Source organism: Erithacus rubecula (assembly GCF_903797595.1).
Source record: "Erithacus rubecula genome assembly, chromosome: 1".
NCBI lineage: Eukaryota > Metazoa > Chordata > Aves > Passeriformes > Muscicapidae > Erithacus > Erithacus rubecula.
In genome coordinates this window covers 4,837,632-4,842,210 of record NC_136658.1, presented here as the reverse complement: position 1 = coordinate 4,842,210, position 4,579 = coordinate 4,837,632, and positions in this window count along the sequence as shown.

The following is a 4,579-nucleotide window of genomic DNA, read 5'->3' as shown; positions in this document are numbered from 1 at the left end:
GCCTCTGTAAGAAGCTAAGGGACTCCCTTATATTCCCATGGGGCAGGTGTGGTTGGCTCAGCTGTTCCCTTTCCCAGCTGGTGCCAATGGTGCCTTATGAGCAGCCTCAGCACAGACATCTAGGTCTGAAAAGAAATGTTCAGTTCACCTCCAGGGAGTCCCCCCTGTGCAAGGCTGAGCTTCACTGAGCCTTTAACCAGTCCAGCTGTGTGATCCTCTGGCACCCTGAATTTACATTCATAGAGAAAAGAGTGAGTCACTTTTTCTTGGTGTGTGCTTTTTGAGAAAACACCTCCTGAGATATCCACGCTTTCTGTTTCCTGGTTTTCATACAGACACCACCACCATCTCCCTGCTCTGTGAGACCCAATACAAAAACACATCTCACCAATGCATCTCCCAGGCAGCAGCAGGACAGGCAGATCCTCCTGCTCACTCCCAGGACAGCAGGGTTTAGGGGTGAGGGCTTGGTGTTGGGCCAGGCCAGCCCTCCCGTGCCATACCATGCTTGTGTTGGCAAGCACAACTTCCCGTGCTGTGAAAAACACATCCGAGGCTCCCAGGAGACTTAAACACTCAGGGATATCACTAAAGGAGATGTTTCTTTCCCAGAAGAAACAGATTTACTATGTGGGAGCTGTCACACACTTAGATGTGGATGCTGACCTGTTTGTATCTGCACAGGGGGAAGAGGCTGTGACAGTATCTGTAATGTGTGTTGCTGTAGAGATATCTCAAATATCTTGTAGATGCTATTTCAGCTTAATTTGAAATAATGTCTCCATTGCCTGTAATTTCTGCTTCTCTCTCCACCTCTGCCCCTCTCTCTGGTTCCTGACAGGCATCCACAGCTCCTGATTCTTCCATGCTATCAGTCCTCAAGATTTTAGTGGAGAGCCTGAAGCTCCTCCATGGACAGTGGCTGAAGGTCTGCTCCCAGCCCAGACAGCAACAGCGAGTTTGCCAGCCTGGCAGGCTTTCCCCCAGCATTTTCACAAGCACTTGCTTACCTTGTTTGAGCTTCAGGGAGTTCAGTTTGGGGTGAAGGGTAGGTCAGCTCTTATCTCATATCTGCACACACAAATGTAACCCTTACCAGTTCCCTTTGCAGCTCCAACAGTTCCTGCCCAGCAGCACAGCCTGGACCACGCTCTCCCCCTCTGCTCAGCCCTTTCAGCAGGAGGCAAGCAGAGCCAAAGATGTCCTAGGGACCCCTCAGCCCTGAGGAAAATCCTGAACGTCTCCGGGCTTTCTCCTCCTCAGCTGGATGAAACCCCCAAAGAGGATCCTGCAAGGCTGTGTGAGACTCAGAGATTTCAAAAAGCCTCACTGGCCCCCTTCTCCTTCTGGAAAATGTTTTTAGTGCATCTGAGGTGGATTCAAGAGCTTGAGCTACTGGATCTTGCAGTTTGTTTAAGCAAATATCACTTCTGTCAATTTTCCAAATGTCTGTTCACACACAGACTGTCTTAGCATCCTGCCAGGGCTCTAAACATTCATCTATGAAGAAATTTTCTGGAAACCTGTGCCTGCATCCCTGTCTTGCCTTCTGACCATTTTAAAACCAAACACATAAATATAAATAAAAATGTGGGTGTGAAAGAGTGCATTATCTAAAGCCTTACAGGTGAACACTCAGCTCCAAGTCCAAACTATATATAATATAAAATCATATCCATATCCCTCAGTGCTGGAGGCCACCACAGGACAAAGACAGCAAAACTGAGAGGGGGTGGTGTGGGAAGGGAATGGTGGAGCAGGCAGAGACACTTGGTCCTGTGTGTTTTCTTTCCTTAAAGATAAAACTTTACCCCAGTCAAAGGAGAAATCAGGAACAATGCAGGAATGCCACCTGAGTCAGCGTCTGGGCAGGATATCGATTAGCAGGGCCATTCTTTATTCCTCTTCTATTGTTCAAGAGCAGCCTCCCCCCAGACACAGCAGGCGTGGGAACACAGCAGCTTTGGTGTTAAAAAGTGCCTTTATCTCTGAGCTGAGGAGAGGGCTCTCTGGGAACCAGAGATGGTTGTGTCTGATAGTCCAGGGAATGCATTCAAACCTTATTCTGGGATCTCTCAGGTCCTGGGCACACCAGCACCATGCAGCACATCCCCATCCACCATTTCTACTGAGCTGTGCTCAGGTGAGTTCAAAGAGGTGCAGGAAGAAAGCACCCCTGCCTGCTAAAAATTCTTGGATTTCTCCTTGAGCTGCAGTAGCTGCTGTGATGGTTTCCTACCAGACCTTGTTTTTAAACAAGCCAGGTTGAGTTCTCTAACTTGTGTGGCACAGCACAGAGAACAGCTCACCACCAATGTCCTTATCCCTCCTCCTGAGCAGGTTTTTTGCAGGGCTTTTTTTGCAGGATAGGCTCCAGCCTGCACTGGCTACCACAATGATATCAGCAGGTGAGGGCATCTCCTCCTTGTTCAGCAGGGTGTTACACATCACTGCCACTTAAACTACCCACCTGCCTGCAGCCAGCCAACAAGCCAACACAAGTCCTTACCCAGTGAACTTACAGACACTTGCACTGCTTCCTGGGAGCTCTAGACAAGAATAAAGAAAATATTTGGTTTCTTGGTAATTCTCAGTCAACACGCTTCAGTATATGAACAATTCTGTTTTGGCTGAGTAGATGACAAGCAGTGACCAAGAACCAAGTTTTCAGCCAGCCAAAATATTTCTGGCTGTTCATAGAGCCATACAGTTGGCTCCTGATTTTATATTCTTTGTAGGCTTGTTCTTCATTTGAAAAAAATATCTCATCTATAACCACTTTGTACATACACATGGTGGTCTTTATTTTCACCTGCCCATAAGATGAAATAAAAAATGAAAGTCCTTCAGGTACTGACTGGACAAACATCAATATACAAATTCACTTCAAAGACACCCCAAATGAAAGAGCACAGTGCACTAGGGAGTGGATCTCCAGACACAGCACGTGCTCTGTGCAGACACAAGATATTTATTCCAGCATCTAGAAATGCTCTGCAACATTGTCTGTGTAAGATTGCATGGTTTGGTAATAGTGTGACTGCACCAACTTTTTCTTCAGGCTTTCATGCTCCAGTTTCATTCTTTCCACAAATTTTTCACCTTCCCAAAGCTGAAAAGCAGTCAGGAATCAGCCAAGATTCTCCTCCAATCTGTGACAAGTGGACAACCAAGCTAAACTTAGATGTTTAGTAGCTGATGGTTTCCCTTCTACAAAAAGCAGAGTTAGTTCACAAACAGTGTTTTCCAAAGATGATGGATGTGTTGTCTCAGGACTGACTGTCTCCCTGCCAGCTTGTACTCAGTGCCCAGCACAGAGCAAGCCATGCACAGCTTGGGAATTCTGAGGCTCAGAGCTTGACCCACTCTGCTGGTGGAGACACCACAGACAGAAAAGTCTGGAGCCACTTGGCTCTGCAAAAGCCAACCCTACTCCAGCACCAACCTGCACATCAGTCCAGAGCTACACAAGGTAGCTGCTGCCTCAGCTCATCACTTTAGCAAAGGTGTTGATTATGTCCTTATCACTTTGGGCAGACAGGAGTTGAGGAATCCATCACCTTATCCACTACCAAAACGCAGTCCAATAAATGCAGCAGGTTGCAATTTAAGGGATTTAATTGTTCCTGTCTCCCTGAGCTCAAGTGGCATGGTCATATTTTCATTGTTTACTCTGTGACCTTCCCCCTCTTCTATTGTGCTCTCCATCTTCCAGTGAAAGTCCATATAAAAATCCCAAACTAATGGGACCAAGGCACAGGTTCCACATGATCCTACTATCATCAGTACTGTTGAACAGCCAGCATGTTCCCTGAGCATTTATTCACAGTGCTCAGTTACTCAGTGATGCTCTCCCAGGATGATTCAGGAGGTTGGCTTGATGAATAACATCTCCCATAGACAGCATGGACCAAAGCTTGGGGTCTGAGGGAGGAAGGGAAGCAAAGGAAAGGCAAATGGACATAAACTGTGCTGTTCATCATTCTCAAGATGAGCAGAGCAGTCTCTCATCAATATCAAGACATCATCTTTTCAGCTCCAGCAATAAGCCCCATGTCTGTGCAGTCATGTCTCTCTTGTCATGGAGCTGCTCACAAGAATTCTTCCTACAGCCTTTTCTGTGAGGAGTTAAGGTTACCCTGGAGCCTGGAGTACTTAAAGATCTTTACCCTTCCTCTGCCAGTGCAGCAGCTGATATTCCTCCCTGGGCTTTCCACACTGCTTCACCTCCTGGCCAATTTAGGTCACTCCATCACTGCAGTCCAGGCTACAGCCCCAACAGGAATTTGTGCCATGGTGTCTCAGAGTAGAGATGGGACAGTCTCAGAAATCCCCTGGCACATGAAAAGAAAGATGTCAATCTACAAGGCACTTCAGCAATTGTTCCCTAAATGGAATGGGAACTCAGAGGCAAGAATGGTCTCTGTGAAACCTGGGGACAAAGAATCCTCTGCCAGGAGCCTCAGTCACACAGCAGTGCTCCAGGGAAAGCAAACAAATCCAGGATGTTTTTCAGGACTCCTTACTGAGAAAAGCCAGCCATGAAAATAAGTTGGTACATTGATTTCTAACCAGGAAA